Below are 16,224 nucleotides of genomic sequence, written 5' to 3'. Positions count from 1 at the left end.
TGGAAGCTCATCTTTTATCATATTAAAAACAATCTAAGCCTGTACTTTGAAGATTTTGTTTTTTTTACATGCATGAGTGCTGCACTTTGTCAGTTTTTTAATATGTTGAAACAATCAGGGTGTTTGTGATGTTTTTGTTTTTAATATGAGTGTTAATTGTTTTCCAAATGTTGAGCCATCTTTGTGTCCCTGGTATAAATCTAATTTGTTATAGCAAATTATTTTTTTCAGAAAAATTTCTGAAGTCTTTTTTCCAGGATTTTATTTAAAAAAGTTTGAATCAGTATTAATTAAATGTATTGATGTCTAGTTATAATTCTTTGCCTTATCCTTCCCCGGTTTAGGTATTAGGAACATATTTGTCTTGTAAAGGAGGTTGGTAGAGTGATTTCTCAAGTTCTGAGAATATTTGGCATACTACTGGTATTAATTGTTCTTTAATAGAATTCTCCTGTCAATCCATCTGAATGAGGAATTCTTACTATAGTAATTATTAAATGTGTTTGCTTTAAGTAATTGTGACTTCTGGCTGACTAGAAGAAAAAAACAAATACAGGGACTATTTCATTTTTGTCTTTGTCCCCTGCACCTAGAACAATGCCTGGCACTAAGTGTTGGTTGCTTTGTTGATTGATATATGTAGGAACTAAGATTCTGAGCAGATTTAGATCCACATGGAATTGATTGATCTGGGGTACCCGATACACAGGTTGTAAGGTATCCCTAGGTGCTTCAAAGGTGAAAGTACTTTGACAAGTATAAAACACTATATCATTGTAAGGTTTATAAGAGGTATAATAAAACTCTACCAACCTTACTCTAATTACATGGAAAGATTAGTTCAGACTAATTAAAATGAACAAAAACAGCTGATCCATTGCCTTTTTCAAAATATCTTTCTAGCAATTTGATATTCACTTTATTCCTAAAGTTCCATCATTTTATAGTGTCACTAGTATTTTGAAATTTTCGTTTCTGCTTTTGGCCTTGTGTTATATCTCCAAACATTCTCAGGCTTACCTGATTGAGTCAATTATTTAGGTGAAGCTACAAGGAAATAACTTCAGTATGTTTAGCTTTAAAAAACCAACAAACAATTTTGTGATCTTGACCTATTTTCCCTAATGTTCATTAGTTCTCTTCCTTCAGTTATACATTTGCCTGCACTGAGATACAAACAAGGCTGTTATTTTTCAGTATGTAAGCATAGAGTTGATTTTCCTTGAGGCATTGGTTTTGTGAAAGAGTCTTTGTACAGTGTAAATTATAGCTTTATTAATTGCCTTTGAGAGGGAGTCTTGTCAGTGGATTTGAATTTTCTGCTTAAGGTACTTTTGGAGCTAATCAGTTTCACTTAAAGACAGGATTCCAATCAGAAGATTTGTCATAGAAGTTCAAATATTCCTTTTATGGGGAGAGGAGATGTGGGAGATACAGGATTTGACAAATGTCTGATCGTTTGGGAAAGAGAATGGATACCTTTTCGCATTATAGGAGGGGGCAGTGAAGACAAGTACCACTGAATTGAGTTGGTAATTTGGTATACTGAGAATAAAGAAAATGAGGTAAACAAATGGCAAAAGTGAAGGAGCAAGATGAACTAAAGGGATCTGGAAATTTATTTAATATTTCCATGTCTCCTTGCCTGACTATTCAAACAAAACAAAAGATTTTAAAAATACCTTTCCAGTTGTTCATGGAGGCAAGTATGCTCAACAAGGTCAAGCAGTGTTTATTTCTTGTGCAAAACTAGATGAGTTTAAATCAATGGTATGTCTTGTAGAAGATTAGTGCACATTAGTATTGCTATGGTAATCCTTGGAGATTTAAAGTGTTAAAATGTAATAGCGTGAACTCTTGACTTTTCATCTAGAAGCTTTGAGTTGCAAAGAAGAAATTTCATTTCCTTTAAATTTGTACATCAGAATTTTCCACAACATAATATAATGAGTATCTTTCTGAATTTACACATCTTACTGTGTACCATGGTTGGTATTATCCAAGCTACAAAGTAAGTTTTTTATTAAGGAATATTGGTACACCAAACATCCTCCTTCAAACATCCGTCCTACCTTTGCCAATAAAAAAATATGTTGAGTATAACAGTTAAGGTTTTATTAAGTACTAGGTAACTGGCATTCTAACTTTATGTATCCAGCTATCTAAGAAGCATATATTTCAATGTTTCCTAAGAAATTATAATTTTATAGTCCATAACTTTAAGCCATAATTATAGCTCAAGAGCATGAAGAAGATGTATTTAGCACAACCTGTATAAAATAATCAGTATCTTTTACTATTTACAGAAGCAGACATTCTGACATCTGTTTCCGGGAATTTATCTGACTTTGGTAATGAAAGATACAATCAAATATTTAATGTCTTTCTGGAGTTGTTTTGTTTTTAGAGTGTATTTTATTACAAAAACAAAGCAAAATGTGCATTTCATAAATCATTCTTCATTTATTGTGTGCAATCTTTATAGCTACTAAACGTGACGTACCTACTTAAACTAGGCAGTAAGTATGGAAAATTCCATTGGATACTCACAGAATACAGTACTTCACTCATTTCCTTTGGAGCCAAAACAGAAAAGAATCAGAAAATATTAATTTTTATCATAGGAAAAGCTCTCTTCAAAGAATATTTAGAATTTCTAGTTTCCTTCACACTTCAGTTCAAATGGCATTTCCTAAGTGGTATCTTTCTTGATATCTCCCACCTGAAATTATGTTATATTTACTTTGTGTATAAGTATACTTTGTATGCTTTTGCACATACTTTCATGGGTGCACATTGTCTACTATACAATGTAAGCTCACTGAGGTCAGGAACTATTTTATTTTTACTTTTGTATTCCCAGTGCCTAGCACAGTGTTTTGTATGTGGAGGGATTTAGTGAATGGTTTTTTTTTTGATTGAGTGAGTGACTGTAGATTCCTCCACCCCCTTTTGCATGAGAACCATCATCCATAATGATTTTGTCATTGTTTGAATAGTTGTGACAATCTCATGTCAACTAATTTTTCTGAAATAGTCATTATGAATTTGCAGTGAAACCATTTAATGAAAGAAGAAGTGAGAAGGAATGATTGACTACAGAGATAACTGTAACAGAAATATTTGAAGATGCCATTTTAAAATGCATTGAAAAGCTCAATTATATTTTTAATGTTATTTCCAATTACATATAATTTTTCATTCAATATTGGTAAGGAAAATTAATCCAAATATTTCCACTCACTTTTCTTATTAATTTATTAATTAAAAAAAGTATCTGATATCCAAGGGAGTCATTTTCCTACTTTTTTTTTCCCTTAGAAACAGGAAGTAAGTTTTTGCCAAGAGAAAACCAATTCCAGTCCCCAAAGCCTGGTTTGTTTTGAAACCCCAAACTTTTGAGGTTTCAATTTTCCTAAACTTGGCAGAACACCTCTCCCCATCTTCCAGTTAAAATTATACTACATTGCACCATTTATGATGGCTTTAATAAGTCTTATTAGAGAAGAACAAACCGTATTCTGTTTAGGTGGTACAGTGTAAAGAGCCCTGGCTCTGGACTCAGAAGACTTAGTATTCAATATCCTGTCTGATGGTGATTACCTCTGTGACCCTGAGTGAGCTATTTAACATGCATGGGCCTTAGCTTCTTCAACTGTCAAATAAAAAGGGAGATCAACTAGATGGCCTCTGGCATACTTTCCAGATCTTGATCTATGATCTTATGATCCTAGGTCATGTAAACAGAAAAAAATGGATCAAATTATTTGTTGTTTTCAAAATGACTAGCTAAGATATGAACTTATAGAAATAAAAATATTTTAAGATAAAGTGTACTATTTAGGTAAATAGTACCACCTAATAACCATTTAAAGGTGAAGTGCCTGTAACTATCACAAATACACAAAAAAAAAATCAGAGTAAACAATGATATCTGATAAGCACTCAAAACGACCCTTAAAAATTATCTTATATCACAGGAGTTTGTGAGTGTCATAGGACACCCTCAAACTAAATTTATGCACCCATAAATCAAATATAATGCTTGGTCCTCACTTCCAACTAGTTTAACTAGGTAGAGAACATATGTCACAACTTTTGAGAAAAGAACTAGTTCTTTTGTGAAGTATCAATTTTATAATTCTTAGGGGAAAGAATCAAGGGTTTCCTAAGTTGATAAAAACAATCTCTGTGAATTTATACTGCAATGCCATGGGCCAGGTGATCTTCTTTACTTTAGTGAAATTCTGTGAACAAAAGCACATTTATTTTTGCTTTTCTCCCAAATTCATTCCTAAAAGAAGGTTGGCTTAGTATGACAGAACCATAAGTGCTGATATTTACTCCATAATATCAGATCGGTGACTGTTATTACCCTTCCTATAGTTTACATAAAGATATATTTGCTCCTAGTGCATCTCATACATACAAAACATTTGAATATACAAAATACTGAACAAAAACCTCATGCATAAATGTTTAATACATCTACTTTATGCTTTAGAATCTAGAGAGTGGCTCAGGAAAGTTAGACCAAGTAAAAATTTATTCTTTACTGAAAGGCCTATTATTAGAACTAATAGTCTCCTAGGCAAAGATAGGTTTTAGAACGGTTTCTTAAGAGTCTAGTGTGGGCCATAAGATGAAGTCCCTAATTTAAGTGAAAGAACACCCAAATTCAATGCCGGGGATGTGTCAGGCTCTTCCCAATTCTCTTTCTTTGTCTTACGCAAATCAACCAAACACAGTGTTCAAAAATCACAAAACATAGGAGCAGATGTAGGAGATACTAATTTACTTCCCCAACAGCTTCTACTTTGTGATTCAAGGAAGCTAAGAAAACTTATCAAACTTATGTAAGAAAATACATATCAGAGATAGGATCTTTCCTGTATAAGAAAAGAAAGATAGGAAGTCAACTTTTCATTTGCTCTACCTTACTCCCCTTACAAGTTAATCTGACATTCAAGTTGCCCAGAAAGTTAATGGAGGCCCACTTTGAGGCAGAAACTCAAAATTATGCACCATATCCCAACTCTAGCCCTCTTGAGGTCACAGTTGGCCATTAAGAATAATCTTCAATACATTTCATTTGGGAACTAAGATTTTATAATGGGATTCTCTTATTTTCCCTTTTTGAGTGTGAATATTGATATACTATACTGTTACAAATCTACTTATTTGAAGAGACATTTGCCTCAAATGTAGAAATTAAAACAGGTGGGAAAATTTCATTAATCTTTTTATATAAGCAATTTCATTAATTGCTTTCTATTAATAATTTTCAGGTATGTTATAGTAGAAATTACTTTCATGTACTGTTTGAACCAGATAACTGTTAAAGACTCTTCCAACTTCCCAATTCTGTATTTCAATACCAGTTCTCTGAAATTAAGACAGTTCACTATATTAATCCGAATTCTGAGGGTTTTTTAGTATTCTTTTCCTTCAATTTATGGTGGTCACTGTGTTATTGATCTTTTGACTTGCTTTTTCTTTTATTTTTGCTTGATGAAAATGTTTAGAGCTCTGTTCCCCCCACCCTCCAACAGATTGCTTTGACTGAATTCCAAAAGTATTGGTATATTTTCCCAATGATGTAATTTTCTTTGATAATATTAACTACTGTTTCTTTTATTTGTTCATTGACTGACTAATTTTTAGGATTAAATTATTTGATCTCCAATTAAATTTGAATCTTTTCTTCAAAAGCCTTTTATGTATTATAATTTGTTGTGTTGTTTCAGTAAAAATTTGTGTTTAATGGTTCTCTTTTTTGAATTTGTGAGATTTTTAAAATGAAACTTACATGATAGCTTTATTATATAATTAAAAGGAAGAGCAAGTTGTACATAACAGATTTTCAGTTTCATATATAATCATCTTTTTATTATTCTATGTAATAGAAATGTTTGTTTTATTCACAGATTAAAATAAAAAGAGAAATTTTAATTTTTATGCTAGAAGCAAGATGAATATACTGACAATTCTTGAGTAAGGAAATACAAAGAGTTAGGTCTATCTATGCTCTGTGGATATTAACTTAGCAGGCATGTGGAAGATGAATTGGAGAGAGAAGAAACTGGAGGACAGGAAAACAATTGTAAGGTTAATTGGTGATGTGGAATTAGAGTTTGGCATAGAGGATGGTGCTGATTATAAAAATCTAGGAGTCAATTGCATGGAAATGATATTTGAACCCACTGGAGCTGACAAGATCATCAAGAGCTTGCAGAGATAGAAGGGAGTCTAGGATAGATACACCTATACAGGGAGTGGGACACAGGTTGTGATCAAGCAAAGAAGACTGATAGGTGGTCATGGAGATAGGGGAACCATGTACCCAGAGAATAATGTCCCCAGAAAGAAGAGTTTGCCTAAGAAGAAAAGGTAGTGGTTATCAGTGTCAAATGCCACAGAGTTTAAAAATAAAAAAGATAAGAATTGAAAAACAGGCCTTTAGAGTAGAAAATTGATAGATCACTGGTAAACTTACAAATCAATTTCTGTTGCATGGTGACTTCAGAAAGAAGCCTGGGTTTGAAGGGTTGAGAAAGGAGTAGAAGAGAAAATAGAAAAAAAGAGTGAAGATAGCTTTTGCTGAAAATTTGGTTATGTTCATGAGATTTTTAAGCCTTAGCACATGCCCAATTTTTGCAAGGGTGCTATGCCAACTTTAAAATATGTATACTTTTCCCAGGCCCCCTTCTTTCCAAAAGAAGCCAAAGAGATGCCATATCTAAGTTTTCTAAAATTACATTCTGGTCCTTAATGTCTTTATTTTTGTTAGCTTTGTCTAGGTCTGAAAGGAGTACATTGAGGCTCTAAACTAGTATATTTTTGATGTCTATTTCTTATTGTTAATCAGTTAAATTTAACTTTAAGTACTTATATGCTGTGGCCCATGGTGCATATATATACACACACACACACACACACACACACACACACACTCACACATATACATATACATAAATATATATATATATATAGTACTGATATTATTTCATTTAGATTGTCTTTGAAAATAATATTTTTTTCCATTTAATCTCTAAGTCTATTTATTCTGTTGTTTTGTCTGAGATCATGTTTGCTACCACTGACTTGAAAGTCCTCTATGCCATTAAAAATCTATTTTTTTTACCCTGTACAATTGTACTTGGTTTTGCAAAGTAAGTAATTCTTGATTGAATGCTTTATATTTTATATTTTTTAATATTATATTTTAAGATCTTTTCATCTTTACAGTGGTAATTGTCAAGTAACATGTGATACTGACTATGGTTCCTTTTTACCCAAATTCTTTGTTTTTGGATGCTTATAGAACTTTTTCTTTGACCTAAGAGTTCTGGATTTTAACCATAGGGTTCCTAGGAGTTTTATTTTTTATTTTTATTTTTTTAGGATTTCCCTCCCCCCCCATTTTTCATCTGGTTCTAACAGATCTGAATAATTTTCATTTATAATAGATTGATGTAAATTATCTACTTTTTTTAGCCATGAATTTCAGGCAGTCTGATGATTCTTAGACTGTCTCTCTGATCTTCCTTGTAACTTTTATTGTTATTTTTTGGATAAGAGATAATTTGCATTATCTTATTCACATTCTTTTATTTGATTTTGTTTTAATATTCTTGTTTTATTAGCAATTGATTTCTATTTTTGTCTGTTTTATTATATTGGAATCTATTTCTTGGGTAATGTTTACCACAATCTCTTCTAAGCTACAGATTCTCCTTCTCAATCTTTCTTCTATAGCATTCATTCCATTTATAATCTATTGGGTTTTTTTGTAGGCACTCAGTAGTACTTGTGGCCAACTCTTTTTTATTCTTTGAATTTCTGTAATTATTATGGTTATCCTCTTTTTCAGTGTTTTTCTCTTGGACAGTTCTTAATTCATAATATTTCTTTTTAGTGTTTGGCATCCTCTCCTGTTTATTCATATCTCTAGTCACAGTTCTTGATTTGGGATTCAGTACTATGGTCAGACTTTGACACTCTCCCCCCATCCCTACCCCATACTCTTAGATGACACGGTCAGGTCCTGTTTGACCTTGACCTTAATTTCCTGGGTTTCACTTTCCTCAATATGTTTGTATTCCTAGTGCTGGCAGTCTCCTAGTCAGAATTCTGGATTTGCTCCTGATCAGGGCACTAAGTGATTTCTGTTCCTTTTACCCTCAGGTTTCCAGGATCAGGATGTCTGTCATGTCTAAGTTATCTAAAATCAGTAGTGTGAATGGCCTTTGGCTCCATTGTAGCTTCTTTCACTAGACCATTTGCTGTCCTTCTATCCTCCATGGGTCTTCCCTAGGTAGGCCATTGAGTATACTTCAATTCCTCTTGGGACTTCCCTAGTCAGGGCACTATTGCTTTCATCCTTTTCTCCACGGAGTTTCACTTCATATGGCACTGTATGGTCTCCAGTTAGGGCTTTACCTCAGGCTTCTCCATATATGGCACTGTCATAGATTTCTAGTTTGTTTACTTGAACTAGAGCTGGTTTCTCTTCCAGGATAAATCTTTCAGTATCCACAGCTTCAGCCTAGGTTTTTGTGTAGTACTGGGCTGCACGAAAGAGCCTACTAAATTTTTTTTCTTGAATTTCTTGGTCATTGTTCAATCTAGCACTCTTTTTATTTTGCTGCTGGAATGAAACTGATAGAGTTGAATTCTTTTTGATGTGCCATACCACCATATTAGTTGGAAGGCCCATGTATCAGATTTAAGTTTGATGAGAAGTTAAGCTTCCAAATAATTAGAGCCATCCAAAATGGAATGGGTTGCCTTAGTAGCAAGTAGTTTCCATTATACCAGAGATCTTCAAGCAAAGCTTGAAAGAGCACTTGGCGTATAGAGGACTAGGTAGACTCATATCCCTTCTAGCTCTCAGATTCTGTGATTCCTAATCTTTTACATATACCAAATCCTAAAGTTTATGTTAATGTTCTTTTTTTTGGTAGTTAAGCATTTTGCTGCTCATAAAAACAAATACATTAAAAGCAGTGATTAATAATGCATAAAGCATTGGCCTAAGAATGAGAAAGAACCAGATTCTAGTCCTACCTTTGACACATACTGGCTATGTGACCCTAAGAATGTCACTTAACCTCTTAGTGCTCCAGACAACTATCTAGGATTATAAATTGCAAACTAGTTGTAAAAATTTACTGAGACAGAAAGATATTCATTACTGGAAGTTTGTTTCCTCATCAGAAGTTCCATGCAACAATGAAACCACAGGTTCAGATCATAAGAAAGTGCCTTTTAGTGTTTATATTTTCAAGGTTATTGTCTGATTTGTTTTTCTTTCTACATGTGGCATTTCTATGAATTCTATGATATTCCTTAGGTGGTCTTAGCTAAAACCAATTAATTTGGGGGTTAGATTCCATTTTAGCATGATTTCAAACCAACCAGAAAAGAGTTAAAGCATATCTATGAAGCAAATGAAGACCAGCATAGAATAGTAATTACAACAAAACATAATATGGAAAAGCAAGATGGATAGAAGCAATGTGGTAATTTCTTAAAAGGAAAGTTAGATTTCCTTACTTAATTTACAATTCAGAACATGACTTCTTTCAATGGTTCTTAGGTAGCTAAGGGCTCATGGAGGACCTGCAAAGATAAAGCAAGGGGGAAAGGCATCCTCATTGGAGGTAGAAGACCATAGAGTCTGTAACTGCATGCTCAATGTTTAGCACAGAGTAAGTGCTTAATAAATGCTTCCTACCTGCCATTCATTCATTCCATGCTTTTAGCTCTTAAGGGTTATTAGAAATCTTTCCTTTAAAACTGAAGCAAAAAAAAAACCAAACCAGGTTGTGTTTGTGTTTGTAATCTGAAGTGTAAAAGACTGTGCACAAATCTTAAGGGACTCTGTGAAAACAGGATTGCCTTTTAAGATACTTATACGTTATAGAGGAAATTCCTAGTGATAAGGCCCATAGGAAATATTGTTATTACATTTGGATTTCCTAAGACAGAAGAGCTAAAAATTCAAAGTAGACTGTTATAGGCAACACATATATATTTATATACATGCATGCATATATTATGCATATACATACATGTGTATATATGTATGCATGCTTGTGTAAACAGACATGATTGTGTTTATTCATCTAGAAGACTGTGTAAAATAGCAAGTTTAAAAAAATTAATATTTATTTATCATACTTCAGTTCTGATTTTAACATAATTAGAAACTAACATTAGAAAATAAATTATAGAAACCATATTTCATGTATATTCTAGTGTAAATAAATGTAAAGTCTGTGTTATCATGTATATTAGAGAGAAACAGTGGAACAGGAAGGGAATAGAAGTACTAGTGGAAAAAGGGAATACAGGGGACCTAGTATATATGGAAAAGAGAAAAAAGAATAAAGGATTCAAATTGAATTATTAATTTTAATGTTTTGTTTTATTTACTAATATATGTGAAGTGAAAATTAAGAAAATCTCTTGTAAATGTTTTAGAAAGAAATTAATTTAACTGGTGATCATTGGAAATTATCACCTGCTATGAAAATCTCTCAAAAAGACAATAAATAGTCTTGGAAACTGCGACTTTATGGTGGTCCCCACTTCATTTTCTAAATATTTACTAATCATCCTTTTATATGCAGTATAGAATTTTGTCAGAAATCAAAATCAAGCACAGTTGATATCCTCTTCACTTTTATAAAAATTGGGACAATACTTGTCCTTTTGTCCTATACTGCCACTCTCTTTATGATCTTTAAAAGAACACAATAGTGGTTGAGAAAAGCCTCCCCAAATAATAATTTCATCTTTTCTTTGATCCTCCTTTTTTCTTTCGTATGGATAAAAAAAGACCTTTTTTATTGTACTTAACATTCCTAACCACCTTTTTATTCTGAGATTTAGAGTTTCTGAGACTACTTTTATAGGATCTTTCTATATTGTCATTCATTTGTCCTCTTTTGCCTTACCTTGCTTTTATCTTCTGTAATCTCTTTATAAAATCTAAATTGGTTGATTAATTCTCTGTTTGTACACATAACAATTCCTTATTTTCCTTCTCAATGGACTTCCTCAATGTTACCCAGGTAAGAAGTAGTAGAGCTAGGATTCCATCTAGGGCTGTGCTGGAGCTAGCTTGTATCACCTCACAAGGGTGGACTACGAAATTTTCAATGTGAGCATTTACATTTTGGAAATTAGCAAATGCTATAAATCAGAGCTTTTTAATTGTTTGGTTGATTTTCCTTAATTGAAGAAAGGGATGAAGAAAATTAAACTTAAAAGTGTGTTGTGTGTATATTTCTCTCTCTGTCTCCCTACCCCTCAAGAATTGGTTGTTAAACATTTGCCCATACATTCCTAATTAGAGTTTTTCAAAATCTAAGTCCTGTGCTTTTTTCACCCTTCCATAGTGGAGGCATAATACATTGGGTATAAAGCTAGACTTAGAAACAAAATAGATCGAGATTAAAATCTACTACCAAAAGAGTAGAACATCACTGACCCTTGAAATGTAGGCTGATTATGTGTTTATTTACATTGTATGAATCATTCACAGCTTGTATTACACAAAAAACACTGCAAACACTCACACAAATATGCCATATTGGTTGAGTAGCAGAAGGCTACATGTAATGAATCCCACTACCTAACAATGATGGACTAAATGTAATTCCCAGGTAATAGTATGTGATCTATCCCTGTCTCCTACGATACTGGATATAAATTAGATCCCTTGATCAAAAAAAGGTGAAGGGATGGACATAAGAAAGGATCCTATCTTTAGCATTATCCTATATAGCTAGGGGAATATCTGTTCATTTCGGGGCACTGACATGGCCTACTTCAATACAGTGTTGGCTGCAGCAACAAGATTTTGCCACTTGATCCTGCTTCTACAAGGTGAGCCCCTTGAGGTTCAATCAATGGAGTCTCCAACCTCCTGATCATTGAGTGAGAGCTATAACTACCCACTCAGAAGAATTCCTTAAAGAAAGATAATAAAGTTTAGTGAGGGATCAGAGGGGGATCCCAAGCCCATACCAGATGGAGTCATGGAAAGATCAAATACCAGCATGGTTTGCAGCATCCAGATGATTTACAGAGGTGAGGGAAGGATTTCACTATGTATATCAACTTCAGTGATCTTTTTATGGAGGGTGCTAATACTCATGGGCCCAGAATTGTCACATTCCCAGGTCGCATCCATTCTATAATAGTCCAGTCATGAAATGATTGGGGCCTGATCTGGGATAGTAACTATATGAGTGAAAACAAACACAAGATTTGATAACAAAATGAATATGTGGTGTGAATTGTGAATGAGGATTTAAGGGTGATACCAAGATTATTAGCATGAATGACTGGGAAGGTGGTGGTATCCTCAATAGTAATAGGAAAGTGCAAAAGAGAGGAAGGTTTTTGGGGAAAAATATGAATTGTATTTGAGACCTCTAATTCAAGATGTCCCATAAATAGATAGTCATACTAGATGTGCCAGGACAGAGGTTAGAGTTGGATAAATACATCTGAGAATCTTCTACATAGTGAAAATAACTGCATCCATGGGAACTAATGTGATCACCAAGTGGAATAATATAAAAAAATAAGAGAAGAGGACAAAAGACACATGCTTCTAGAGGACACCCATGGTTAGAGAGTGTGATCTAGATGAAGAGCTAGGCAAGGAGATTGAAAAGGAATCATCAGACCAAGAGTAGAACCAAGAGAGAGCAGTGTACCAAAAACCTAGGGAGTAGAGCTTACTTAGGAGAAAAGGGTGATCTATAGAACCAAAAGTTGCAAAGAGGTCAAGAAAGATGAGGCCATTAGATTTTCCAGATAAGAGATCCATGATGGCTTTGGAGAAAGTGCTTTCAGTTGAATAATGAAGCCAAAAGCTAGATTATAGAGGGTTTAGAAGACAGTAAGAAAAGAAAAAGTTGAAACAGAGTCTAGATGGCTTCATATAGTTTAGCTGAGAGGAGGCAAATAGATGTAGGACAATAGCTGGCTGGGATAGTAGAATCAAGTGATATTTCTTAAGGATTGAGAAGACATTGATGTGTTTCTAATCATCATGGAAAAATCCTATAAGTGGATAATGAAAGACTAAAAATTAGAAGAGAATGAGGATGAAAAGAGGAGGAAATCATCTGGAGAAGAAAGGATGGGACCAAGGATCCATACAGTAGGGTTTACTTCATAAGAAAAATTGTCTCCTATTCATATGAGACAAGGGCAAGGGAAATAAATGATGTGAGGGGAGGAGGGGAAGAGAGGGAACTTACTGAATGACCTCAATTTTTTTTTCATTGAAGTATCTTCATTGCAATAACATCTTCAGTTAAGAGGTGGAAGAGTGGGTACTGTGGGGAGACATTTTCCGATCTTATTGGAAAGTTGTCTCCTCTACATGTCATTCTAATTCTAAATTTTAGGTACTATTTACCATACTAAGAATGGCCCATTTATTCCTATACTTTTTAGTGTGTTTAATAGAAATAGGTATGATATTTTGTCAAATGCTTTTTCTGTAGCTAGTTACATAATGATGTGTTTTTAATAATAATTATAATAGCTAACATTTATATTTTGTTGTTGTTAATTCATTTCAGTAGTGTCTGAATCTTCATGACTTCATTTGGGGTTTTCTTGGCAAAGATACGAGAGTGCTTTGCCTTTTTATTCTCTAACTCATTTTACTGATGTGGAAACTGAGGCAAACAGGGTTAAATGACTTGCCCAGGGTCACAAAGCTAGTAAATGTCTTAGGCTAGATTTGAACTAAAAAAGATGTGTCTTCCTGACTCCAGTCCTGGCACTGTATTCCTTGATCACCTAGTTGCTCACCATTCATATAACACCTACTATGTGCCAGGCATTGTGCTAAATCCTTTATGCAAATATCATTTCATTTGATTCTCACAACAACCATGGGAGGTAGATGTGCTTATTACCCCCATTTTATAGATGAAGAAACTGAAGCAAACAGAGGTTAAGTGATTTATCAGGGTCATACAACTAGTAATTGTCTGAGGTCAGATTTTAACTCAGGCCTTCATGACTCCAGTTGGAGGACTCCATCCAGTGTTGTTGTTTAGTCATTATTCAGTTATATGCCTACTTAGGATTTTCTTGGGAAAAATGCTGGAATGGTTTGCTATTTCCTTCTTTAGCTCATTTTACAGTATGAGGAAACTGAGGCAAACAGGGTTAAGTGACTTGCCCAAGGTCACATAACCAGTAAGTGTTTGAGGCTGGAAATGAGCCAGTTTTGAAGATGAGTTTTCCTGCCTCTAGACCAGGCACTCTATCCACTGTACTTCCTAGGTTTTTGCCACTGCCAAAATAAAAAAATAAATAAATAAAAATGATAAAGAGAGAATAAGAGAAATTTCTTAAAGGATGAAATGAAAATTATCTTCTTTTTCTCAATTGGATTTTAACTGTAATATGTTTCATTTTCCACACAGACCTCAAAATTAGAGTTAAATAAGTATTTAATTTCAAGTGGCCAGGTATTTTCCAACTTCATCTACGCTGATTGTAAATGTTTTCCTATTGTTTATATATATATTTGGGGGAACATTCTTCACTGTGCTTCTACAACACTTGAATTTCTGGACTCATGTGGAAGTGCACTCCCTTAAGTAATCCTCTGTTTTGCTGAAGATTTCTAAAATGAAAGGATACTTTTAAAAAAATTCTAAAATTAATTTGATATGAGATTGAAAATGAAAATAATGTAACAAATCTAACTTTATGGTGTTACTCTGTTAGCTTTAAAGAATCACAGAATTTAATCATTAGTAGGGGCATAAGTAATCATAGAAGCATAGGATTATAGATTTAGACCTGGAAGGTCCTCATAAGAAAATCGAAGAACATTTCCAAAGCCCAGCACACCTCCCCATGCTACTCCCACTTTCTAATGCTTATAGTTCTGATAATTCTGATCCCAAGACGGCTCTGTCAATGAATTATAGAAGTAGCTGGTATAAGATGTTCCTTAGGCTTCTCAAATAAGTGAGAGGGAAAGCAGAAAGATATTTGGTACAGTCCTTCATGCATGAAATATTTCATGGTTTCTTTGCAATTTTGCTGTCTTTAATAAATCATTATTTGGTGTTCAGTCATTTCCATCATGTCCAACTCCTCATGACCCCATTTGGGATTTTTGTGGTTTAACATTTCCTTTTCCAACTTTTTTTTTTTTACAGATGAGGAAACTGAGATAAATAGGATTAAGTGACTTGTCTAGGGTCACATAACTAGTGTCTGAGGCTGTATTTGAACTTAGGTCTTTTTGACTTCAGGTCTGGCATTCTATCCCCTGTGTCACCTAGCTGCTCCTAATAATCCATTAAGCATAATCCATCAACACAAAAGTTGGTTTCCTGTGAATCATCAATATAATAGGTCAGAAGAGAGCAAGAAATTTCTGTAGTCATGGACATTTCTTTATTTCAGCAATCCTGAAATTTTATCTCTTTTATGTCCTCAACATCCACTCAGAACATCATTCAAAAAGGCTTCTTTTTTACCCAATTCTTTGAAGTTATGTGATTGGCAGGGCTGGGCTGTTCTCTTTGAGTTCTTTTATGCAAGTGATTAAGTTAACAGGGCCACTAGCTTGGGGTCTGGAGTAATAATCACCTGGTGGACAAAATAATAAACTACACTCTTTTGCTGGTTAATGATAAAGGGACACCTAGCTTTTCTTTAATCTTTTAGAAGACAATATATGATATGGTAGCAGCTACTTAGACTATTTCCATGCCTAGATGTTTCTTGTGACATGTACTAAATATATTCACAACATGCACTACGGTCATAATGTATTGATTATGTTATAAAACAATATTATTAGTAGTCAATGTCATGTGATGCCTGTGTATTTTACATGATACTAAGGTATTTGAAAAACTATTTAAATATCATTAAAAATTTCGGGAGGCATTTACATGCTCTGGTTCACTGAAATGTTGAAAGTTTTAAGATTCTTATTTGAACATAATTCTATTTTTTTTGAGGCAATAGGGGTTAAGTGACGTGCCCAAGGTCACATTGCTACTAAGTATCTGAGGCCAGATTTGAACTCAGGTTCTCCTGACTCCAGGATTGGTTGCTCTATCCACTGTACCACCTAGCTGCCCCTTGAGCATAATTCTAAATGTTTAGATAGTATATTATATGGAAATTCTTATGTACCATTTTTATTTTCAT

The sequence above is a fragment of the Phascolarctos cinereus genome, unplaced genomic scaffold (assembly GCF_003287225.1).
Source record: "Phascolarctos cinereus isolate Bilbo 61053 unplaced genomic scaffold, phaCin_HiC Scaffold_1;HRSCAF=81, whole genome shotgun sequence".
Classification (NCBI taxonomy): domain Eukaryota; kingdom Metazoa; phylum Chordata; class Mammalia; order Diprotodontia; family Phascolarctidae; genus Phascolarctos; species Phascolarctos cinereus.
Note: the sequence above shows the minus strand (reverse complement) of the source record.